The sequence below is a fragment of the Ahaetulla prasina genome, chromosome 3 (assembly GCF_028640845.1).
Source record: "Ahaetulla prasina isolate Xishuangbanna chromosome 3, ASM2864084v1, whole genome shotgun sequence".
NCBI classification, from domain to species: Eukaryota; Metazoa; Chordata; class Lepidosauria; order Squamata; family Colubridae; genus Ahaetulla; species Ahaetulla prasina.
Genome location: NC_080541.1, coordinates 52,091,678 through 52,118,882, shown reverse-complemented (window position 1 = coordinate 52,118,882; position 27,205 = coordinate 52,091,678). Strand labels below are relative to the sequence as shown.

Genomic DNA, 27,205 nt, shown 5'->3' with positions numbered 1-27,205 from the left:
TTAATTTTCAATCCAAAATTTAAAACTTTTTAGGCCTTTGATAAAGTAGACCACAATCTACTTCTTAGTCAGTTAGAAAAATGTGGGATATACAAGCATCGCCACCAGATGGATTTGTAACTGGCCGACCAACTGCACTCAATATTTAATCCTTAATGGAACTATGCAGTGGTAGGATTCAGCCAGTTCGCACCACTTTGGGAGAACCGGTTGTTAACTTTCTGAGCAGTTTGGTGAACTGGTTGTTGGAAGAAATCATTAGGGCAGAGAACCGGTTGTTAAATTACTGAGCAGTTTGGCGAACTGATTGTTGGAAGACATCATTAGGGCAGAGAACCGTTGTTAAATTACTTGAATCCCACCACTGAACTATGGGTAGTCTTTGATTTACAACAGTTCATTTAGTGACTGAAGTTACAACCGCACTTATGATCTGACACTGAAAAACTTATGATCATTTTTTATTTTTATGTATTCAATTCATGCTTATATATATTATTTAATATGTACTGAAAAATAAATGAATAAATAAATAAATAAATAAATAAACAATCATTTAAATATGAACCAGTAGTGTGCTGCTGCACAAAAAGCCAATGCAGTCCTAGGCTGCATAAACAGAAGGATAATGTCAAGATAATCCCAGTTTACCCCAGTTTTGGGGTAAAATTAGACCTCGGCTTATACTGAGTCCCCAGTTTACCCCAGTTTTGGGGTAAAATTAGACCTCGGCTTATACTCGGATCGGCTTATACTCGGATCGGCTTATACTCGGATCGGCTTATACTGAGTCCCCAGTTTACCCCAGTTTTGGGGTAAAATTAGACCTCGGCTTATACTCGGATCGGCTTATACTCGGATCGGCTTATACTGAGTCCCCAGTTTACCCCAGTTTTGGGGTAAAATTAGACCTCGGCTTATACTCGGATCGGCTTATATTCGAGTATATACGGCTTATACTCGGATCGGCTTATACTCGGATCGGCTTATACTCGGATCGGCTTATACTGAGTCCCCAGTTTACCCCAGTTTTGGGGTAAAATTAGACCTCGGCTTATACTGAGTCCCCAGTTTACCCCAGTTTTGGGGTAAAATTAGACCTCGGCTTATACTCGGATCGGCTTATACTGAGTCCCCAGTTTACCCCAGTTTTGGGGTAAAATTAGACCTCGGCTTATACTCGGATCGGCTTATACTCGGATCGGCTTATACTCGGATCGGCTTATACTCGGATCGGCTTATACTCGGATCGGCTTATACTCGGATCGGCTTATACTCGGATCGGCTTATACTCGGATCGGCTTATACTCGGATCGGCTTATACTCGGATCGGCTTATACTCGGATCGGCTTATATTCGAGTATATACGGCTTATACTCGGATCGGCTTATACTCGGATCGGCTTATACTCGGATCGGCTTATACTCGGATCGGCTTATACTCGGATCGGCTTATACTCGGATCGGCTTATACTCGGATCGGCTTATACTCGGATCGGCTTATACTCGGATCGGCTTATACTCGGATCGGCTTATATTCGAGTATATACGGCTTATACTCGGATCGGCTTATATTCGAGTATATACGGTACTTTAGATTTTGAATCCTTCAATTCTCATTGAAAGTTTAGCTTAAAATAGCAAATAATTTAGTGTGTGAAATAGTGGCAAAATAATTTAATTTTCAATCCAAAATTTAAAAATGAAATATTTAGCCGCCAATTGAACTAAAAATAATAAAACCAATTAAAATCAGTATAAAATTTAAAATTTAAAATTTAAAATTTAAAACTTTTAGGCCTTTGATAAAGTAGACCACAATCTACTTCTTAGTCAGTTAGAAAAATGTGGGATATACAAGCATCGCCACCAGATGGATTTGTAACTGGCCGACCAACTGCACTCAATATCTAATCCTTAATGGAACTATGCAGTGGTAGGATTCAGCCAGTTCGCACCACTTCGGGAGAACCGGTTGTTAAATTACTTGAATCCCACCACTGGAACTATGGGTAGTCTTTGATTTACAACAGTTCATTTAGTGACTGAAGTTACAACCGCACTTATGATCTGACACTGAAAAAACTTATGATCATTTTTTTATTTTATTTATTTATTTATTAATCAAATTTCTAGACCGCCCTTCTCCCGAAGGACTCAGGGCGGTGTACAGCCATATTAAAATACATAGATAGACAATGAATTTAAAATAAATTTTAAAATGAAATATTTAGCCGGCCAATTGAACTAAAAATAATAAAACCAATTAAAATCAGTATAAAATTTAAAATTTAAAATTTAAAAGCTAAAAAATCTAATCCAGTCCTGCGCACCTGAATAAGTGTGTTTTAAGTTCACGGCGGAAGGTTCTAAGGTCCGAGAGTTGGCGAAGTCCTGGGGGGAGCTCGTTCCAGAGGGCGGAGCCCCGCAGAGAAGGCCCTTCCTGGGTGTCGCCAGACGACACTGCCTAGCTGACGGCACCCTGAGGAGTCCCTCTGTGAGAGCGCACGGTCGGTGAGAGGTATTCGTAGCAGAAGGCGGTCCCAGAATAGCCCGGCCCTATGCCATGGAGCGCTTTAAAGGTGATCACCAACACCTTGAAGCGCACCCGGAAGGCCACAGGTAGCCAGTGCAGTCTGCGCAGGATAGGTGTCACCCGGGAGCCACGAGGGGCTCCTTCTATCACCCGCGCAGCCGCATTCTGGACTAACTGCAGTCTCTGGATGCCCTTCAAGGGAGCCCCATGTAGAGAGCATAATACAATATTAATAATAGGTAGTCCTCACTTAACTACCACAATTGAGCCCCATCAATAAACGGGTCACCATATGACTTGATTTTACATTCTTATGACAGTTGTAAAGTGAATCATCACAGTTGTTAAGTGAACACTACCATAGTTGTTACATGGTCATTAAACAACTCCATATACCCAAATTGCCATTCTTTGGCCAGAAACTAGGAAAAAAATGCCTGAAACCAGTAAAACCAGTAAAATATGTTACAAATGATGGACACATGTCTGCAGAATGCTGAAACCGGTTGTAAATTTGAACTGGTTGACAAACGCCCAATATGTGAACATGTGGCTGTTGGAGGCGGTACAGCAGTGGTATTTTTGAGGATGAGTCATAAGTAGCTTTTGGAGAGTCCACTGTAACTTCCAATAGTCATTACGCAATGGCTACCCATACTAAGATAAATCAGAGGTGTAAAATCCATGTTATAACAATCAAATCTATTCATACCCGTTTCCATCTGCCTGTTTCAACTCTTTCCAAGCTTTTATTAATTTGGCCTCTCTGCCTTTGGTTTGGTCTCACTCTAATTTTTTTGAGAGTGTACCTAGGAGACCTGGGAGAGAACCAAGTATAAGAAACATACAAGAAACAGTGAAAAAGGAGGGGGCCCTTCCCACATACGTTCACATCAGCAAGTCCTTTGTTGAAACTCTTCCAATATAGACCTCAAACTGAAAATGGAAAGGGGAGAGTAAGCGCACTGGTTTCTCTGCTGTGACTCAGCAGTCCAAAATGCAGACTAGACTAGGGCCAGTTTTTAAATTAGATTAATTTTGAAACCAGGCAGATGGCCTTCAAATTAATCTGGATAAGAAGATCTATTCACTTTAGGTGAGTACTTCCATGTTTAAGAAACTGCTAGTAGCTCTGCCAGCATGATCTGGATTATTCATCTTTCTGGTGTTAGCTCACTGATCAAATGTGGAATATGCAGTGGGAGAGCTTTATCACTGATTTAAGTTTCGTGCTCAAAAGCAACAATATACCTTAATGTAATTTGATGGATTCAAGCATCTTGTTCATGCAATCCACTTTCCCTTTTTATGGCTAAAAGGGAAAAAAAAAGAGAAGATACTGTTTTCAACCAATTACCATTTGCCATTTCATCAACATGAACAAGAAGCAATGGGTGGAAACTGATCAAGGAAAGAAGCAACTTAGAACTAAGGAGAAATTTCCTGACAGTTAGAATAATTAATAAGTGGAATGACTTGCCTGCAGAAGTTGTGACTGCTCCAACGCTGGAAATTTTTAAGAAAACGTTGGATAACCATCTGTCTGAGATGGTGTAAGGTTTCCTGCCTGGGCAGGGGGGTTGGACTAAAAGGCCTCCAAGGTCCCTTCCAACTCTTGTTGTTGTTGTTGCTGTTGTTGTTATAACATCAAGAGAAACCTGGGACTATCTTTTGTCTATATGTATAAATAATCATTCCTGTTTCTAGCATCTTTTGATAAACTCTAATTACAAGTAATCAGATTTGAACCTAACTACATACAACAATTAGTTGAAAATAGAAATGGATGTTCCATTTGTCTCAGTAAAAGAAACAGAAAGCCAGGCTTGTCATGTAATGCCAAACTATAGATTAGTGTTGCAACCAGGATGTTAAAATATGTGTCCTTATTTTTATGAATTTCAGCTTGAGCAAATGTAGAAACACATGAACCTGATATAAGTTTTTTTAAACATTCTTTAAATCTATTCAATGAAGTTGTTTTGAAACAAAGTTATATCCCTAAGCTGGTCTGTGAGTAAATAATTTTGCTTCGTTTCAGATGTAATTTTGGCATCTGCATAAATGATTACATTAAAATAACTTATTTATTTCAGCCTTTCCCAACTTAGTGCCTTCCAAGTTTAATAATATTACATATAACTGAGTAGTATGCCTGAAATTTGGAATACTGTAATTCTACGGTAACATACCTTGGGGCACCAGGTTGGGGGAGGTGGCTTAAGTTAGCACATTTAAGTAGGTATTTGGCTCCAATTTTAATAAATATAAAAGTGTTACAACAAAGTTATTTTGCCTTTACTGGCCAATTTCACTATCAATCTTTATTAAACAGACTTGCAGGATTAATGAAACACACCAGAAGCCAACTATTCTCTTTTATCTGAGCTTATACCATGGCAGTAGAAATTAATGTAAGCACATCGAACAATATCAATATTTATTAATCATTTAGACCGCCTTCTCCAAGGACTCAGGGCGGTGTACAGCCATATTAAAATACATAGATAGACAATGAATTTAAAATAAATTTTAAAATGAAATATTTAGCCGGCCAATTGAACTAAAAATAATAAAACCAATTAAAATCAGTATAAAATTTAAAATTTAAAATTTAAAAGCTAAAAAATCTAATCCAGTCCTGTGCACCTGAATAAGTGTGTTTTAAGTTCACGACGGAAGGTTCTAAGGTCCGAGAGTTGGCGAAGTCCTGGGGGGAGCTTGTTCCAGAGGGCGGGAGCCCCCGCAGAGAAGGCCCTTCCCCTGGGTGTCGCCAGACGACACTGCCTAGCTGACGGCAACCTGAGGAGTCCCTCTCTGTGAGAGCGCACGGGTCGGTGAGAGGTATTCGTAGCAGAAGGCGGTCCCAGAATAGCCCGGCCCTATGCCATGGAGCGCTTTAAAGGTGATCACCAACACCTTGAAGCGCACCCGGAAGGCCACAGGTAGCCAGTGCAGTCTGCGCAGGATAGGTGTCACCCGGGAGCCACGAGGGGCTCCTTCTATCACCCGCGCAGCCGCATTCTGGACTAACTGCAGTCTCCGGATGCCCTTCAAGGGGAGCCCCATGTAGAGAGCATTGCAGTAATCTAGGCGAGATGTCACGAGGGCGTGAGTGACCGTGCATAGGGCATCCCGGTCTAGAAAGGGGCGCAACTGGCGCACCAGGCGAACCTGGTAAAAAGCTCTCCTGGAGACGGCCGCCAAATGATCTTCAAAGGACAGCCGTTCATCCAGGAGGACGCCCAAGTTGCGCACCCTCTCCATTGGGGCCAATGACTCACCCCCAACAGTCAGCCGCGGCTGCAGCTGACTGTACCGGGATGCCGGCATCCACAGCCACTCTGTCTTGGAGGGATTGAGCCTGAGCCTGTTTCTCCCCATCCAGACCCGTACGGCTTCCAGACACCGGGACAGCACTTCGATAGCTTCATTGGGGTGGGCCGGTGTGGAAAAGTACAGCTGGGTGTCATCAGCGTACAGCTGGTACCTCACACCGAAGCCACTGATGATCTCACCCAGCGGCTTCATATAGATGTTGAACAAGAGGGGTGAGAGAATCGACCCCTGCGGCACCCCACAAGTGAGGTGCCTCGGAGCCGACCTCTGCCCCCCCGTCAACACCGTCTGCGACCGATCGGAGAGATAGGAGGAGAACCACCGATAAACGGTGCCTCCCACTCCCAATCCCTCCAACCGGCGCAGCAGGATACCATGGTCGATGGTATCAAAAGCCGCTGAGAGGTCTAATAGGACCAGGGCAGAGGAACAACCCCTATCCCTGGCCCTCCAGAGATCATCCACCAACGCGACCAAAGCCGTCTCAGTGCTGTAACCGGGCCGGAAACCGGACTGGAACGGGTCTAGATAGACAGTTTCATCCAGGTGCAAGGGAAACTGATATGCCACCATACTCTCTACAACCTTCGCCGTAAAGCGAAGGTTGGAGACCGGACGATAGTTACTTAAAACAGCCGGGTCCAAGGCAGGCTTCTTGAGGAGGGGTCTCACCACCGCCTCTTTCAAGGCGGCCGGGAAGACTCCCTCCACCAAGGAAGCACTCGTAATTGCCTGGAGCCAGCCTCGTGTCACCTCCTGGGTGGCCAGCACCAACCAGGAGGGGCACGGGTCCAGTAAACATGTGGTGGCATTCAACCTACCCAACAACCTGTCCATGTCCTCGGGAGCCACAGGGTCAAACTCATCCCATAAAATATCACCAAGACCACTCTCGGACGCCTCCCCTGAGTCACTGCAATTTTGGTCCAGACCGTCCCGGTTGAACGATTTTATCGTATAGATAATCATAAACTCTCAGCACGCCCCTGCAACGGGTCATCCCGCCCCTGGTGAAGGAGGGAACGAGTCACCAAACAGGGCGGCTGGGCGGTTATCTGTCGACGCAATGAGGGAGGAGGCGAGCAACGCATCCTCAATGCCACTAGGTAAGTCCTAGTATAGGACTTCACTAGTGTCCGATCAGCCTCGGAACGGCTAGACCTCCAAGAACTCTCCAGGCGTCTTCTCTGGCGCTTCATCCCCTCAGCTCCTCGGAGAACCAAGGAGCCGTTTGGGACCTGCGCCGGGTCAGAGGCCGCAAAGGCACGACACGATCTAAGGCCCCGCCGCGCCCGCTCCCAGGCCGCAACCAGTTCCTCAGCCGTGTCGTGGGCCAGACCTTCAGGAAGTGGCCCAAGCTCCGTCCGAACCTCTCCGGTCCATCAGGCGCCTGGGACGGAACCAACGTAATGGCTCCGTCTCCCTGCGCTGTTGAATGGCGGTCAGAAAGTCCAGGCGAAGAAGAGAGTGATCTGACCATGACAAAGGTTCAATAGCTAATTCCTTCAAATCCAGATCTCTCAACCACTGACCAGAGATAAAATCAGATCCAGAGTGCCACCCCCAATGTGAGTAGGGCCATCAACTACTTGAGTCAGGTCCAAGGCCGTCATGGAAGCCATGAACTCCCGAGCAACTGTCGATGACGAGCCGGAAGATGGCAAGTTAAAATCCCCCATGACTAAAAGTCTGGGGGCCTCAACTGCCACCCCAGCAAGCACCTCCAGGAGCTTGGGCAGGGCAGCTGTCACGTAGCAAGGAGCCAGGTACGCGACCAGCAAGCCCATCTGACATCTATGACCCCATCTCACAAAGAGGGATTCGCACCCGCAATCTGAGGTACAGTGGTCTCCTCGGCTCTAGACTCTCTAATCACAACCGCCACCCCACCACCCCTACCCTGGCCCCTCGGCTGATGAAATGCTCGGAAACCCGTGGGCACATCTGAACAAGGGCACGCCTTCTGGGCCCAACCAGGTCTCCGTAACGCCCATAAGGTCCGCGGCACCCCTGAACAAGATCGTGAATTAGGGGCCTTATTGGCCACGGACCGTGCGTTGCATAACATCAGCCAAGGCCAGGGCCCTGAGGATCCTGACCATCCGGGAACGGGAGAAGTTTGGGGGCTTGGGCGCGCAACCGCCTGCAAACATCGAGCGCACCCCTAACACGATATGAGCCCCACTTCCGCCATATCTGCCCCTCCCCTTACCGTGGAAATAGCACCACCTCAACCAATGGAACACCGACTCCCCATGACCTCGGACCCACCAACCCCGCCACGAGCATGCGAGGAACTGACTCCCCGACGGGTTTCCCCAACACCCACCCATTCCTCCCACCCCCAACCCAAGCCCGTCGGTTTCCTCCCCTTAAAATCCCTTTAAAACTCCCCTTAAAAAGTCTATTAAAACAGCCAATTAAAAAACCCCTAAGCCTCCTATTTTTCGCATGCCACCTCTCGGGACTCCAAAGCCCGTCCTCAAGGTGGGCCCTCAATAATCTGGAGGGCCAAACCCGCGGGAGAGGGGCATCTCGCAGGGCAAGTAGGTCAGCCGCGGTAAATGTTCGTGATCACTGAGACGGTCCGCCAAGGCCCATCCTGGGCTGGTCAAGTTGGCAACAAAGGTCAGAACAGATGGTAAAGTGACCATGACCAGTCTGTCCTGATGGGAAACAGTTCGAGGTAATCCATATGCGGTAGATGATAAACCGCTGACTCAGTCAGTTCACCACCCCAGACAAACGACCTGGGGTGGGCTAAGGAAGAAGGGGAGAGGAACGATGGTAGAGATGTTATAAAGATGGTAAATAGTGGAGGGGTGTCCGCTGGGCCCGCGGGCCTTCCTCCGGCGCTGCCAAATATCCGCGCCACTAGGGCAAGGTCACAGCCACCCAGGGCCTATCGGGCCATCCGCCACTTCAAAACACCGGGGCAGGCCGCCTATCGCCTCCGGCAGGCCATCGCCACCGGGAACACCCCGTCGCCATCGCGAGCAGGCCACTGGAGTTCCCCCAGTTGAGAGGGGACACCAGTCGCCCAACCCGCCAGCAGACCCAGGGCTCACCGGCGCCAACACCCGACAGAGAGGGAAGGGCCAGGCCGCCGCCCTCGCCACCGCAAGTTCAAAGAGGCCGATGGAGCCCGGGCGGCCCTCCAGATCTTCGTTGGGGCGCAGCCCCTCCGGGGCTCCTCCCATCGCCACCGGAGACGCCCAAACTCCAAGCTCCAAACCCATCTTCAAAACTGGCCAAGTCTTCCCGGCAGGAGTCCAGGGGGCGCTGCCAACGCCCCCCCGCCGCCGTCGCCGCCGCCGCCGCCAGACCGCCGAAAAAGGCTGGCGGTGGCTCGGCAGGCCGCGAGGCCGCCAGGATTACCTCCAAGGCGCCGTGACTCCACCGTGACTCCGGGGCTCCTCCCGACGCCCCCCGGAGTCGCACAGCGCCCAGCCACCCTGTTTTCGGGTGGCTGGATCCTCCTCCATCAGGGCGGGGGGCCTATGATGGTATTAAGGCCCCCCCAGACCCAAAAAGAGCCCGGAAAGGCTCGTCGCCGCGCCCCCGATCAGCAGGGCGGCGCCATCTTGGACATGCGCAGAGAAGCAGTCCAATTTTTCACACTTATGACAGTGTCCTGGGGACATGTGATCACTTTTTGTGATCTTCTGACAAGCAAAGTAAATAGGGAAGCCGGATTCACTTAACAACCATGTTACTAACATAACAACTACAGTGATTCACTTGACAACTGTGGCAAGAAAAGTTTTAAACCGGGGCAAAATTAACTGCCTCATTTAGCAACAGAAATTGTGGGCTCAGTTGTCATAAATTGAGGATTATCTGTATACCTACATGAGGGAGGTAAGCAGTGGGGTACCCCAAAGTTCTGCCTTAGGCCCAGTACTCTTCAATATATTCCTAAATGATTTAAATAGGAATAAAAGTGGAACTCATCAAATTTGCCCTCAACACTAAGCTCGTAACACCCCAGAAGCTAGGCTCAAGATCTCGACAGACTTAAACACTGGGCCTTATCTAACAAAATGAAATTCAATGGTGACAGGAGTAAGGTTCTACATATAGGTAAGAAAAACGAAATGCACAGGTATATAGAATAGGTGGTGGTAGCTCAATAGTAATAACTGTTAGAAGGATCTCAGAGTCCTAATGGAGCACCAGCGTGCCTACCATCCCTGTCCTAATGTTCCCTTTAATTGTATTTATTTTATGTATTCAATTCATGCTTATATATATTATTTAATATGTACTCGAGAAAATAAATAAATAAATGAATGAATAAATAAATAAACAATCATTTAAATATGAACCAGTAGTGTGCTGCTGCACAAAAAAAGCCAATGCAGTCCTAGGCTGCATAAACAGAAGGATAATGTCAAGATAATGTGAATCAAGATCATGTGAAGTATTAGTATCACTTTATAAAGCCTTAGTAAGACCACACTTAGAATACCGCACCCAGTTTTGGTCACCATATTATAAAAAAGATATAGAGACACACAGTGGTGGGATTCAAGTCATTTAACAACCGGTTCTCTGCCCTAATGATTTCTTCCAACAACCAGTTTACCAAACAGCTCAGAAAGTTAACAACCAGTTCTCCCGAAGTGGTGCGAACTGGCTGAATCCCACCACTGGAGACACTGGAAAAAATGAAGAAAAGGGCAACCGAGGACTAGGGGGCTGGAGGCTAAAACATATGAGGAATGGTTGTAAGAATTGAGTATGTCTAATCCAGGGATGGATTCTACTTACCTTTACTACTGGTTCACAAGGGGAGTGTGTGCACGCACTTCTGCACATGTACCGAAGCTTCTGCGCATGCGCAGATCACCTATGATGACATTGTGGTGGGTGGGTGGAGCCTCCTGCCAGTTTTACTACCAGTTCTATAGAACTGGACCGAACTGGGAGCAACCCACCACTAGTCTAATCTAGTGGGAAAAAAGGCTTAGGGATGGCATGATAGTAGTGTTCCAATATTTTTTGTTATAAAAAGTTTTTATTGGTCAAAAAAAATTTATGCAAATACATATCAGGTATGGTAAATTTTCATTTTTCTTATACATGATAAGAATTTTACTCAAAATTTTAAACACATACAACAGCCATATGGCAAGCAGGTGATACGAAGTAGCTAAGTTTCAATCTTACACAATAAGGAAGGGTCAAGAATAATCAGAATATCATACGAAAGAGAATAAGGAAAACCAACACAATACCAAATATCTTTGTCACTTCCTAGTTTTGGATCTCAGAACTCTGGGTTCAGCCTGACCCAACTCCAGGGCCGCAACAGCGGCAGCCGCCTCCGCCCCATGGTCTATAACCTCCCCTTCTTCAATTCCTGGATCATCTAAATCCAGGAGGGCTTTGTGTTCCTCCACGTAGGCCGCAGCCTCCGCAATTGTACTAATTTTTTTTCGTAATGCCCTCCCGGAAAATCATCAATCCCTCTGGCATCAGCCATCTGAAGCCCACTCCTTCTGGTACAATTTGCTTGATAAAAATAATATTTCTTTCTCATTTCACGTACCTGTCTGGGAATCTGCCTCAGAATGGCTATCTCCTGCCCCTATAAGTCAGTGCCCCACTCCTATGTTTTCTAAGAATTTCATCTCTCGTCTCTCTTTTCACAAATTTGACATGAACCTCTCTAGGAACTGCATGCGTGCATATTGTGAATTAACTCTATAAACTCGATCCACATCCCAATTCATAAAATCAACACCTCTCCCAAGAAATTCTCCCAACAGTTTAGTCACAACATCTCTCAAGTCTTCTTGGTCCACTTCTTCCAAATTTTGAAACCTAAGGAAATAAGACATTTTATCCATCTGTAGTCCAAGCACAGCATTGCTTGTCGCCTCCTCTTTTCTGCACTGCCCGCATCTCACCCTCCAGACCTTCCACTTTCTGCTTATTTTCTGCTGAGACTTGTTGAGTATCCTTTAAAATCCTTTTGGATAGTCACAATTTCTGCTCTTATTTCATCCAGTTTCTTGTCCATATTAGATAACTTTTCCAGAATTCTCCATTTCTCCAGCAGTTGGTCTCTGACCTTTTGCCATTTAAAAAAAAAAATTTTTAAAATCCTCAGGCAAGCACAGTATCCTTATAATTTCCTCCGGATCCACCAGGGGGCACTCACAGGAGCAACGAGTCCAGAGTACAGTTAGTCAACCAGGAAGCCGAAGGGAAGTGATGTCATCAAGATTCTCATAGTGAAGGCGGAAGCTGGACGCCACCATTGTTCCCCAGAGGGAGGGGGGGCCTCAAACCCTCCCTCCTAAATTTCTCCATCACCTCTTTCTCCAGAGCTCCACAAAACCGGTAATCTTGTTATTTTAAGTTCTCCTCTCTCCAAAGTGATTCGTACTCCTTCCAGTCGCAGGGGAGAAAAAACCCCCCCGCACTCCGGAGTACTCCACTCACATTTGCCGATATCCCCTTCCCTTCTTCATTCCTCAATTCTTCTCCGTTCCCTGTTCACCACCAGGCTGCTGCAATAGTAGTGTTCCAATATTTGAGGGGCTGCCACAAAGAAGTAGGGGTTCAATATATTTTCCAAAGCACCAGACAAGAAACAATGGATGGAAACTAATCAAGGAGAGAAGCAACCTAGAACTAGGGAGAAATTTCCTGACACTTAGAACAATTAACCAATAGAACAGGTTGCCTTCAAAAGTTGTGGGTGCATCATCACTGGAGATTTTTAAGAAGAAATTGGACAGCCATGTGTCCAGAATGGTATAGGATCATCTGGTTGTACAGGGGTTGGACTAGAAGGCCTCCAAGGTCCTTGCCAACTCTGTCTTTCTGTTACTGTGAAAGAAAGATCATATGGTTTGTATCCTAGCACTTGGTTTCTATTAAAGAATAATTGTCTACATGTAATTATTTGACATTAATAAGCTTAACACACTTGGCCAATAAAATTCTATTCTATTCTATTCTATTCTATTCTATTCTTAGGATAAACTATTACAGCTAGAGATAATTGTAATTATATATGAATATAATTCATATTACTTTTAAAAAGTTAATTACTTGAATCAAAAGAACTGGGAGGGGATGGCAAAAGTACAAGTTCTCTGAACTTTTGTATAAGAGAATGGAAGAATTTTCCCAATATAGTCCATTGGTATCATGGCTGCATTAGGATATAACAGGGGGTCTGCAAACTTGGCTCTTTTAAGACTTGTGGACCAACTCCCAGAGTTCCTCAGCCAGCTTTCAACTCTGGGAGTTGAAGTCCACAAGTCTTAAAAGAGCCAAGTTTGCAGACCCCTGGGATATAACAATGACTAAAAAAAATATAGACTAATGGAATCAGTAATGGTGGTGGGAGCTGTATGGAGCCATAAAATGTATGAAAATCACAAAACAATATGTAAAAATAATGCCTTACATGAGACTTCTTTAAATGGTAAATATTTTTAATTTAGACAGATTATCATTAGCTATCATTCAGCATTTTTTCACTACATTAATAATAGTCATAATTGGATTATAATTGGCTTTTTTTTTCAATCCAACTGCAAGGGGAAAAAAAGAACTGTCTAAAACATTAAATCTCATACATATGCATGCACATGAATATAAGCAGTTTTTAAATAGTACCGTAGCATAAAATCTGGAGCTAAAATTAATCATTCATAATCTTAGTATCATGCCTTTGTATCTTTTTTTTTGGAGGGGAGTGGAGAGTAAATTTCAAATTCCTTATGCAATTATGAAATCCTATTGATATTTACTGGGAGAATTTGAGTTTTGATTATTATCAAATCAAGGCTGACTTTTAGCAAAATCTACATAAGTAGATTTTCTCCAAGATAGCATGTTCTAACCTGATCTTTCAAGACTTCTAATGATATGTGAACTATATCTCCCTATTTTTTTACCACTGAAATTAGTATGACTCAGTAGATCTTAACAGACTAGATTCTGCCCACATTTTTAATGTCTTCTTTTATACTGCAATGAACAACTGCTCAACTAATGAAAGAAAACTGATTTAGCTTTGCTAAATAGAGAAGCATGCAGTTAGCCATGATAGATGTACATTTGTTAAAAAGAAGTATTTGCATTGGAATAATCTTTGAAATATTAATGAAAAATTTTACATGTCACATTCACCATCTTTGTCTAGAAAAGTTGAGCAACACCTTGTGATCCAGAATTCACATCAGCACAGCCTTCAGTTGTCAGAGTTCTGTCAAATTAGTTATAGCCTCCAGAGATGTGGGGTATGCCAAATTAGAGAAGATAGTGGTAAAACATTGCAGAAGATGGATTTGACTCAGGCGGTTCACTTGATATATAGTAAAGTGGTATACACTATACTGTCCACTAACAAATATAATGAACAGCTCTCTCAGGTTTGAGCTGCCAATCAGGAATCAGAAGTTTTCTAGCTAGACATGTCCATTATGTCAAAAATGGGAAGCATATAAAGAATTTTAGCAAAATTAAAATATTATTTTGTTCTTGGAATTTAAGTGCCAGTGCAATCACTATGCAAATGAAAAGTTTCAATGAATTATTTTCTGCAGGGACTCACAAAATACCTGCTCCAAGAAAGCAACTGCTCAACATTTCCTGTCTGATTAATTTCAGTGTCACTGTAATGACCCATATAATATACATTGTACAGTATACTACAAGCAGCAGGCTCGTTTGTTCTGGAGACAAATAATGTAATTCCAGCAAGTATTCAGAAAATCTTAGTATCATGCCTTTGTATCTTTTTTTGAGGGAGTGAGAGTAAATTTCAAATTCCTTATGCAATTATGAAATCCTATTGATATTTACTGGGAGAATTTGAGTTTTGATTATTATCAAATCAAGGCTGACTTTTAGCAAAATCTACATAAGTAGATTTTCTCCAAGATAGCATGTTCTAACCTGATCTTTCAAGACTTCTAATGATATGTGAACTATATCTCCCTATTTTTTTACCACTGAAATTAGTATGACTCAGTAGATCTTAACAGACTAGATTCTGCCCACATTTTTAATGTCTTCTTTTATACTGCAATGAACAACTGCTCAACTAATGAAAGAAAACTGATTTAGCTTTGCTAAATAGAGAAGCATGCAGTTAGCCATGATAGATGTACATTTGTTAAAAAGAAGTATTTGCATTGGAATAATCTTTGAAATATTAATGAAAAATTTTACATGTCACATTCACCATCTTTGTCTAGAAAAGTTGAGCAACACCTTGTGATCCAGAATTCACATCAGCACAGCCTTCAGTTGTCAGAGTTCTGTCAAATTAGTTATAGCCTCCAGAGATGTGGGGTATGCCAAATTAGAGAAGATAGTGGTAAAACATTGCAGAAGATGGATTTGACTCAGGCGGTTCACTTGATATATAGTAAAGTGGTATACACTATACTGTCCACTAACAAATATAATGAACAGCTCTCTCAGGTTTGAGCTGCCAATCAGGAATCAGAAGTTTTCTAGCTAGACATGTCCATTATGTCAAAAATGGGAAGCATATAAAGAATTTTAGCAAAATTAAAATATTATTTTGTTCTTGGAATTTAAGTGCCAGTGCAATCACTATGCAAATGAAAAGTTTCAATGAATTATTTTCTGCAGGGACTCACAAAATACCTGCTCCAAGAAAGCAACTGCTCAACATTTCCTGTCTGATTAATTTCAGTGTCACTGTAATGACCCATATAATATACATTGTACAGTATACTACAAGCAGCAGGCTCGTTTGTTCTGGAGACAAATAATGTAATTCCAGCAAGTATTCAGAAAAATCATAGTACCAAAAGAAATTCTATTAGTTACATATTTTCTATCAATTTAAATAATCCGTATTAAGTGGATTAGTTGAAGTAAGATGGGATAACATATTTTCATATCCTGGAATGGTGACAATCAGATTTAGCTTGAATTGTTTTGTTTAGAAGCTGCTACTTTTGCAACAATGTTTATATTCTATCACTAACCTATCTCTAAACTTTCAGAGGATAATGCATGCGCCAAATAGTATTATTGTATCATTACTCCAAGAAACTAATTTCAGTTGATTTACTTATATCTAGCTTTTATTATTTTTATAAATAGCTCAAGGCAGTGAACACACACAATACTCCCTTCTCCTATTTTCCCACAACAACCACCATGTGAGGTAGATTGGGCTGAGAGAGACTGACTGACCTAAAATCACCCAGCTGACTTTCATGGCTAAGGTGGGACTTGAACTCATAGTGTCCCATTTTCTAGCTTGGTGAATTAATCACTAGACCAAACTGGCTCTTTTAATTAAAAATAAAATATGAATGATCCTGACCAAATCTGATTTTGAAATTTTGTTTCTTAAACATAACATAAGCCTATTCCTATCCTGATCAGGAATATTTTTTTGATATGAACAGTTATTATAAAAATATAGTTCCTTTATATCAGGAGTGTTACACTTGATTTCCTTGAGGGCCACATCAGGGTTGTGTTTGACTTTGGGGGGTGCATGGGGGCATGGCCAGGGTGGGCCTGGCCAGCTCGACATCCATTTTCAGCTGCAACTGCCTCCTGCAGAGCTCGGGAGGGCCACATGTGGCTCTACCGAGGTCCATTTTTGCTGGCAGAGGCACCACTGGCCAGTCCACTGTTTCCAGAGCAGTCCTGTAGGCCAGATCTAAGCAGCCTTGAGTTTGACACCCCTGTTTTATATAAATAGATAGCAAAAATAGTACCGGTACTAAAATGTGAAATATTGAAAGAAAATAACTAAGTAAAATATTTTAATGGAGAAAATTTGCATAGTTCATTTTTCCTTCCATTGTCCCTATCCACCAATCACTGCTTAAGCATCTGTCCTTTTCTGGAAATATTGAATTATTGCTTATATTAGTTTAAGAAATGGCCTTTCTTAATGATCCGCAGCAGACTGCTTGGCTTCTTGGTATCTCACTTCTGAGATACTAATTTGGAAGACATTGGATTTGGAAAAGTTAGTCTGCCTAATTTATTCCACTTCTACTATCATCTACTTCAACCATATCAAGTTACCAAATCACACATTTTAGACACTCTTATCTACTTTCTATAAACTAAACTAAAGGAAGCCTAGGGCTATTTTTGTATGATTAGTTTAAATTGGAAATACAGCCATAATCTTTACAATAATTTTACTTTTATGAATATAAGAAAGTGAGAAATTTAAGCATGGTAATTAATAGTTTCTTTTTCTGTTCTAATTATATTTCCAGAAGTACAAAATTCCAGTGTGTGGCTGTGATGTTTTACTTCAATTCGATTTTCTCATGATCATTTACTTATTCTGTATTTTAAGTCAAATTTTCATGTTTGGTTGCTTGGAAAGAAAGATATGGGTAGAGAAAGGTGTCAGAAATGTGCATGAATTAAACAAAAGGAAAAAAGTGAGTCCCACCCCAAAATTGAGGAAAAGCAATGACTATTTCAGGGAGTGGCCAGAAGACAAATGAGCACCAGTTTATACAATAGACACTAATACTGTCCTATTACTGCAGAAGAGTAGCTGAATTGTCCATCAACTTAATGAACCACCAAAAATTATGAACTGGCTGACTATAAAGTTTGCAAACAAATGAAAATCTCATATTCTCTTTGAACTAGAGCAATTAGTGACTGCACCCTTTATCAATGTTAAATAGACTTGTGTTCCATTGTTTCTGTATATTTCTAGTGTAACTACCATACCACCTCCCTATAGAAGATATAGGGGATGGCCTTGAAGAACAGGAGGAAGAGCCATTACCAAAGTAATAGTTAGAGAAGTGGGTCTTGAGCCCAGACCAAAAAAATTAATTAGAAAACTTCTTTAAAAAACCCTCCCTACTGCAATTGAAGATAAGGTGAGAGGGGGAGGACACATTCAGACTTGCAAGATTCTATTACTATAACTTTTACAATAAAAGTAGTCCTGATTTATATGGCACTGATTTCTTAATCTGGTTTGCTTTACAGGGCTGACTTCCTTTTCCCTCTATGTGTATTTGACTCAGAATGAAACAAAGGGAAGGTGTTCCATACTCTCTCCATGGTTATATTTGTCTCTTCCACCACAATAGATAGTGCTTCTTTCTCCATTTCATTCTTCATAACTGAAAGCTGCAGCTGATGAAACATCAACACTTTCAAAACTCTGATTCTAGTGGCAGAGGCTTTTTCCAACCTGGTGCTGCTTACAAGCAATGGAGAAGTCTGTCCTCACATGTCTCTCCTCAGTTGTACATTGCTGCATCTCACCAGCATTTCCTTGTGGTTACTCTTCACTTTTTTCCAAATATTTCTTTGCGCGCTTGCGCACTTACCTTTGCTACTCACCAGTAACAAAGGTAAATGAATGCCACCCCTGGTTTCATTCAAGGGTATGTAAAAAAAAGAAAAGAAACTGAACCTGGAGGGAAGTTTACTGAGAACTCAGGAGCAAATTACAAACATACAGATCCCAAGGCAAAACAAGGCATCAGCCCTGTACAATAAGTGTGCAGACAAGATGTTGGTGATAGAAGTGGGCTGAAAAATGACTTTCAGAAAGGCTTGTTCATTTTTAGAAAGTCAATTTAGAAACCTTTTACCTTCTTGGTAAGCTAAATGAATGTTGTGGCCATTGTTGTAAATTTAGAAATAAAATTAGGATAAAAATAGGCAAAGCCCAAGAAATGTGGTACTAATAATATTGGAGGAGGGTTTGGTGAGAATACCAAGATAACAGATTGTACTTTAGTTGAATCCATCTGTAGTTCTTCAGAAGAAATATAGTACTCCAAATAATCTAGTATAGGCTGACAATGGTGCATTTCTCAAGTTTAATGCAGAGGCTGTTGTCATGAAGACACTGAAGAACTGTATGCACTTGGTTGTCATGGAATGCATTGTCCTCAGAATAAATATATGTATCATCTCAACAATAAATTACTTGTTCAAGAGATTATGGAAATATGCTTCATAGATCGCTGAAAGACTTGCTCATGGCCAGTCTGTACGACATTATTAAAAATTCAACTATCCCATAATGATAATCAAAAGCTATCATTCATGCTTCTCCTTCATACAAATCAGATTTCTCTGAGGACTTGTGCATTGTTGAGTCTGTGGCCCTTACAGTCTCAAGGCCATGGTGGTATGTATGAATGACCTTGAGAAAAAGGTAAAGAGATGCAGGCAAGAGAACCATCAAATAAAAACCAACTTAGCCCACAGCAGGAATCTGGGCAGGGCAAGTGGTTCAGAAAAGACTCTCCCTATTTTCCTTGAGCTGTAAAGGGTATGGAAGGAAAAACGTATTTTCAGTCTTGCAAGATTTTGTTAATGTAACCTTAATAACAAAATGGAATTAGTTCATCTAGCTGTGTTTCCTGTCTATTCTATTTCATAAGGCTGACAACAACTGAATAATGTAAGAAGGAGATCAAATAAAACCACGGAGGTTTCTGATAGTTGCTAGTGGTGAGTTGTAAAGGGTAACTGGGATGTGATTGGACCTATTAAAGTAATCAAAAAGTAGTCACAACATGAAGATAAGTAGGAGAACATATTTGCATGCACTGAATTATTTAATAAAGTTACCAGTTGTAGCTGTATTCCTGTGCTAAGTATGGGTTACAGGATAAAAAGATTGATTAAATGGCAATGTGTAACTCCACAAGACTGAGGTCATTTAATTTCTGGTTGATCCAGCCTCATTGCCCTTGACTGGCACATGTTTTTGGACAAGCCAGAGTGGAAGTAAGGCGTTTGCTGAAAAAAAATGCCACACGTCTTACAACTATGGTGTTTTAGATGTAATGGTCCATTGACATATGCTTTATATATGCTTACTGCTTACTTGAGCAGTAAGAAGTGTTCAATGGGTAGTTCTCAACTTATAACCACAATTAGAATAATTTCCATTAGCAGTTGTTATGTGAATCCTGGACAATTTTTTTGCCACAGTTGTTAAGCAAAACATCATAGTTGTTAAGCGACTCATGCAACTGTCAAGAGAATCCAGCTTTATTTTGCTTGTCCGAAGATCACAAATGGTGTTTATATGACCCTGGGATGCTGCAACTGTCATAAATATATATTGATTGCCAAGCACCCAAATTTTGATCACATCACTGTGAGGATGCTGCAACAGTATAAGTGCAAGGCCCCAGTTGTAAGTCACTTTTTTCTCTGCTGCTGTTATTTTGAATAGGCACTAAATGAATGGTTGTAAGTCAAGAATTATCTATACTGACTTACAGATACATGCATTTAATTGGTAAATTTCAAATCAAAGCCTGCTCAATATAGGGACGTAGGAAGGAAAAGGGAATGAAACAGAGTGGTACCTTATTTTACTACCTGTAAAGGTAAAGGTAAAGGTTCCCCTCGCACATATGTGCTAGTCGTTGCCAACTCTAGGGGGCGGTGCTCATCTCCGTTTCAAAGCCGAAGAGCCAGCGCTGTCCGAAGACGTCTCCGTGGTCATGTGGCCGGCATGACTCAACGCCAAAGGCACACGGAATGCTGTTACCTTCCCACCAAAGGTGGTCCCTATTTTTTCTACTTATTTACACTTTTTTTTTTTTTACAACCTGTAGTCACCCACAATAATTGCTCAAGCAGACTTAAGTTAATGTTGTCATTACGTCTGGAGTGCCTTCTCATCTCATATTTCATCGATCAATCAATCAGTCCTTGAACTGGTCAGTTAAGCCTCTCTCCTTTTACTCTACATTATGAGTGAACATATGCCCACACTGAAATCTTGGCCTATCGTAGATAGTAGATCTCACAATTAGCTGTCACAAAATCCTCAAAATTAGTTTTCAAGATGCCAAAAAGCCAGGGTAATTGTCCAGATCATTGCTGGTGTGGCTCAGATGTGGCATGGCCCACTTTGCAACCCTTTCATTTAGGCTTATAAAAAATTCTTTAGTAGGCAAAGAAATGTTCTGAGTTCTGTGAGATATAGTTCACACTGAGTGAAAAAAACAATAATTGTTTGGATGCCATTATATTGATCTGGTACAGAAGCTGGCATTTTGATATAGATGGAATAAAGGACAACTATAGTAACAAGCTCCTTGGTTTGAAATCAACGAAAACTTTGTGGTACAGTGAAGTGCCTGGCTGGAGGTAAATGTTTAGGTCTGTATTAGTTGAGGATTTTTGTGAGCAAAAGCAGGTGACTCAGCCACAAAGATTGTGTCGTGTGTACCAAAATTCAAAACTGGACAGTGAAACTTTGTGAATTAAAGGCTTTCATGGGAAATGTGTGACTTTGACAATAAGACAGCCAGGAGAAAACTCACTGATATTCAAGTATCAGTAATTGAGATAAGAAGAGGCAGAAAATGCAGTAAATGTCAAGTAGAAATCGAAGGGAAAAGATTTGAGAAGGAGAAAAATAAAGTAAGTTAAGACTTGATTTCTTATATTACTTATACTATTCTGAAAATACATACAAACACATATTTTAATAATATTTTCACTTGTATATATTAAATCATACTACTTTATTAGGATAAACTAACTAAGGATAAATATCATCTTGTCCAAAATAAAATCCCTTGTTTGTTTACGTTCTGGCTCTATGTTTGTGTGTGGGTAATGGAAAGTGTGGATGAGCTTGAAGAACGAAGGGAAGAGATGCTATCACGGCCTGTAATGGAATGTGGGAATTATCTTGGGGAAAGAGATGCTGCCTAGGAAACAATCAGACAAAAGAGAAAGGAGCTCCCAGTGGCCTAACAGTCAGAGAAAGAAACTTAGAAAGGACCCTCCCACCAGCCCTCCCTAATGATCAAGTGGTTAAAAGAAGCAACAGGAAGTTTGTACCTTCAGATGTGCAAGTTGCTGTTAATGTGTTTCCTGTCTGGTTTACCTGGGAGGACTGACTGTGTATGTGTGTATCAGCTTCTATCCTGACCCAGCCTCCAACAAACAGGCTGTCATGTTCTTGGAGTCAGAGTCAGCTGCAAAACAGGTTGCTTTAGGCACTCGCTTGCCTCTCCCCAACCCTATTCTTTTTTGGATCTCTATATCTCACGGAAGTGTGTGACCACTGAGCAAGCAACACAACACTGAACTGACCAGCAAAGCTTAAGGAAAAATTGGTAACACCTGTGCACACTTACCATGGAGAGAACCTCACACTAACAGTCTTCCCTTTCTAGAAACAACCTGTGCATCTGACTTTTTGTTCTGTGACTCTTGACTGGAATCCAGTTATTTATGACTTGAGTTTGTCAACTAAGACTACATTTTTCCCTTGACTTGATATCCTAAATCTTCAGCTTGACCTTGGACTGCTTGACTTGGAATTTGCCTTTATCAAAGTTCTTACCTACAAGTCATATCTATTTTCCTGCTTTTGCTTTTTTCTGTCACCTCCTGCTGCCTTGTTGCCTGGAATTTGTAGTAACAAATCCTCCTTTTAAAACTGCCTGTATCTACAATCTCTATCTGGCTCCTGACTGAGGGCTAAGAAACATGAAAGTGGCAGATACGGGATTCAAACCCATGCTCTGAAGAGGCTGGAGCCTCAAGCCTTTCCATACATAGATAAGAATTTACATTACAAAATACTTTAAATATCTAATGACCCTCCAGCAACATGAAAACCTTTCTTCTACCCATGGCACATATAACGTCATTGCCATCTCTCTTTGGTTTAATAGATATTTTCCTTTGTGCTTTTCAGCCTTGGCGATCATGACCAGCATTGTTTGTATAATGTACATTTCATACCATCTACACTACCAAAATGTGTTTGAGAAGATGATCCAGAAGGGTATCAAAAACATGGCTGCTTAGGATATATGTGCTGAAGCCAGTTAGATGAAAGGTATTGGCCAGCATGCTGACTCAATATGCCCTGAATCTTAGCGAACTGCTGTATATATCCACAATGCATGTGAGTGGAACCCGAAGCATTTTGAAAACAATCTATTCCCTGAAGTCAGCATAAATTTGTCAACAACACATCTTACTAGAGAGTACATTTATCTCAATTTTTGATAGAATTTTTCTTAATATATTGTAGGAATGTGGTAGGTATATGTTTCTTGGCTTTACTAAAACAGTAAGATGGGGGAATATTTGGCTTAGTAATAGTATTTGTCAAAACAAAATATCTTACAATAAGGAATCATGTAGTATTTGATTGCAACTGATGATAGTATTGTGATACAGCTGTCAACACACAGAGACCCACTACCTCACAGAAATTATTTTTAGGCTGCATCAATAGAAATCTAATTTCTAAATCATGGGAGTAATCATTTCAGTATATTCACTTTTGGTCCTAGTCATACTTTAAAAAGGATTTGAAGAAATTGAAATAGATTCAGAGGAAGGCCACAAGGATGATCAAAGGATTAAAAGACTGAAGGAACCGGGCATGTTTAGTCTTAGAAAAAGATAATGGGGCAAAGAGATATGGTAGTACTCTTCAAATATCTGAAAGGACATCGTGGAAGGTTAAGAGCTCTTTGAAAAGGCAAATTCTAATTGAATCTTATTTTTAAAAAAAATCCTAATAGTAGTAAAAAAAAAATAGTTCCGAGAACTGTAGTGGTGGATATTTCTTCATTGGATGTGTTCAGACAAATGTAGGTAGTCCTTAATTTATGAGTGATTACTTAGGCACCATTCAAAATTACAACAGACCCAGTGGTGAAATTCAAATTTTTTTACTACTGGTTCTGTGGGTGTGGCTTGGTGGACTGGTGAGGCTTGGTGGTTTAGTGGGCGTGGCAGGTGAAGGATACTGCAAAATTCCCATTCCCTCCCCACTCCTGGGGGAAGGATATCTCCAAAATCTCCATTCCCACCCCACTCTGGGACCAGAACTCTGCTGGTTCTCCGAACTACTCAAAATTTCCACTACTGGTTCTCTAGAACCTGTCAGAACCTGCTGGATTTCACCCTCAAAAGCTACAAAAACTACTTATGATCCAGTTTTGAAGTTATAATCACTGCAGTGCTCCTGTGGTAATGTGCATAAAATTTGGTGAATTTTTCCTTACAACTGGCCACAGGGATGCTGTAGTGTCCCCATGCTTATATCTACCCATCCTTTGCCGCTGGGCCTCCACAGATCTTGGATCTGCTTCCCACTCCACTTGGTCTCACACCATCCTTCTTGCTCTTATCACTGGTTGCACACTTCTCTTTGGAAGAGCTCCAGAGCCCGTGTTCAAGGAGGGCAGGCCTTTCTACCCTTCAGCATCCTTAGGCTGTGTGCCTCCATCCTAGAAGCGAGTGGTTGCAATGAACTGTGGCCATTCCAAAAGGGGTGCCTGCTTTCCAGGGATGCAACCTGGGAATGCTGAGGGGTAGAGTGGCCTGCCATCCTTCCTTCTACCCTTTGTGGTGTTCCTGAAGGCCACATGGCACCATCCTGGAAGTAGACACCATTTTTTGAGTGACTGCAATGAATTGTGGCTGCTCCTAAAATGGCACCCACTTCCGGGATGGAGAAATACAGCTAAAGGGGCAGAGTGATCTATCTTCCTTCCCTAATGTGAGCTGGACATTTGGACATCTTCCAAAGATAGGTAAGCAACCAGACATTTGTATTTGTATTTATTAGTTTGTCACACATGTACAAGATAGCAGGTATGAATATAGGATATGATTGAAAGAAATGAATACAAATAAATGGGGACACTAGGACATGTACGGTAGGCACACTGGTGCGCTTATGCACATCCCTTTTATGGACCTCTTAGGAATGGGGTGAGGTCCGTGGTAGACAGTTTAAGACTGTAGCTGTAAGGGTTAGAGGATGTAACAACGGACTCAGGTAGAGCATTCCAGGCATTGACCACTCTGTTGCTGAAGTTGTATTTTCTGCAATCAGGAAGGGTATGGGTCTAAGCCTCTTACATTTTATAGACCTCTGGAGCTCTACAAAAAGTGAATGATCAGTGACAGACTGGAAAAGAGTATAGGGTTCAGTAAGGTGGAAAGCAAGCCCAAGGCCTGCGTGGACCTGGTAGAGAAGGAATGTAGGCCAAAGATGAGTGGGGACTCAAGTGGCATGAAGCAGAGCACAAGGTATCTCGGGGGTGAGGAGTCCTTCCCCACACCTGAGGCACCCCATGCTCTGCTTAAATACGCATGCAGTTGCTTAATGATCGCATTGGGGAGAACAGGGATGGGGATTATTAAGGTGATCACATGGTCACCTCACTTAACCATCACAACTTGGGCAGCTCTATTATGGTTGTAAGCAAAGAACTACTTGTAGCCATCTGCCCAAGATGCTTTAATATGGATTTCTACACTGAGTGAAGAATAAAACTCAATTGCCTAAATTGCTCCTTCCAAAACTATGATTTTATAAATATCCTGAACTGAAGGAACCTAGAGGAAAAGTCACATGTGGGAAATGAATTATTCCTAAATGAGAAAAAATAGAGCAATCAGGAATGATATTTACATCAATGTATGATCATTCCTGACTAGTCATGACATAGCAATTCATGCCTGTTCATCATGATCAGGGGGTACAAAAATCTGCCTGCCTTGTCCTTACCTACTTTTGAATTTTGTGCTATGCCACATAAAGTCTGATTGCCCTCAAACTTACACAAGGTGTAAGATTATAGCTCAAGGAGACACATAACCCCAATGGATAGCCAAGGCTGTGTAGGGACAGAGACTACCCTAATGTAATGGAGTTACAAGATGAAAGAAAATGGATCTGAATTCAGTTTCTCAGGTCACAGCATATTCAGACAGCCATGGTAGTAGTTCTATTATAAAATATATGCGGTCAGTCTGTTTATATCTTCTGCAATTGTCCTATAAGGAAATCTCTTGTGAGATGGGTAACTACATAAATATGATAAATACATAAATTTGCATATGGAAGTAAAATCAGCTATCTGAGTAGGCAGCAATTATGGGGAGAAGTATATTGGCTTTGCACAGATGAATGGGATGATTTTCCAGGGATTTATTGTTTTCAAGTGCAATCATGTCTATGTAGGGATGGAAGAAAAAGCTAACCTCTCAGAGTTTTACTCATAAAATGTAATTATGAGGACATGAGATCATACATCATTTTCCAGTAATTTTTAATAAGCTAGGAATTTCCTCTTAGTAAAATACTGTAATTGACAAGCTATAAAATGAAGTCAGTTTTATTAAAAACATGTTTTATATTACAGTATGTGCTGTAACCATGTGACGAGTTTTGAGGGCTAGCTCTAGAACTACATAAATCTGCTCTAAGTCTTTCCAGGGAAAGTTCAGTCTGGGTTAGTTTCTGGAATGCAATACAAAATATCAGTTCAGATTGCATATTTTCTTATCATAAGAAAGACTCAAATGTTGGTTCTTTTTTGTTTTTCACCCAAACATAAGTAAATTTACAGGAAAACTGGACTGCTATAAACTTTCATAAAAATCAACTTTTCAGTCATTGAAGTCAAAATTCCCCTTCTTGTCATGTTTTCTATAAGCAATATAATCTTGTTTCTCTTGCCCTATTAGAATAGTTTTAACAGTGCCATTTATAGCATGCAAGAGTTGCAGAATAATAGATTGGGCCTGGAGTTTTATGAAGGTCCAGAATCAGGTTGAAGCAAGTTACCTATTTATTCTGTCCTATGGAAACGTTTTTTCCTAAATTACTCCAGTTTGCTATGAAATCAGACTCTGATCAAATCAAAATCTCTTCCTTAGAGATTTCCTTTGCATCATTCATATTATACTGGTACATTTCTAATTGTTATTACTAATTCAATATTGTTTATTATTGGTATTTAAAATAATATATATTTATAATTTATATGAATGTTTTAGAATATTATGGAGCTTGCTAATTATAAATGATAGTACTTCATGTTTCTTCATACCAGTAATAAAAACAAAGCATTCTGCTGATAACCTAGAAGGCTATCCAGACTAGCTATTTATAACCTCATCTAGCAATAGTTGTCATTATATATCACTAACATGGACATAGTGATGTGTAGCTAGTGCTATAAATCACTAGTATGAATAGAAAATCCAGAAATATAGGCTTAGCAAACTATCCAATCCCATGTCATCAGAACCAGGATTCTATTATTGAGGAATACTGTAATATGGAAAATAACATGGAAGATAAATTTTAAGCCATGTTAGATATAGAAACTGAAATATGGCCAACTTTGGAAAAGCAAGCCTTTTTAAAAAAAAATACCAAATAATTTTTAGTAATCCATTTTCAAATAAACATACAATAATCCAAAATAAAAAAAACAATAATTTACTACACTAAAAACAAAAGGAAATAAAAATATTGCACAACAAAAAATACATAAAAAGGACA

At 41.3% G+C, this 27,205-nt stretch overlaps 1 protein-coding gene and 1 long non-coding RNA gene across 7 annotated transcripts in view; one reads left to right on the top strand and one right to left on the bottom strand.

The window, feature by feature from the left end:
• Positions 1-27,205, bottom strand: part of NOL4 (nucleolar protein 4) — a 167,294-nt gene that overhangs the window by 131,895 nt on the left and 8,194 nt on the right. The gene's annotated exons all lie outside the window — the stretch shown is intronic.
• Positions 1-27,205, top strand: part of LOC131195926 (uncharacterized) — a 33,977-nt gene that overhangs the window by 5,658 nt on the left and 1,114 nt on the right. The window contains exon 3 of one of the 2 annotated variants that reach the window (XR_009154580.1): positions 17,869-18,769. The exons of the other annotated variant lie outside the window; for it this stretch is intronic. This is a non-coding gene — a long non-coding RNA (uncharacterized LOC131195926). Of the gene's footprint in view, positions 1-17,868; positions 18,770-27,205 lie in introns of those variants that run through there. 2 annotated transcript variants of the gene reach the window in all.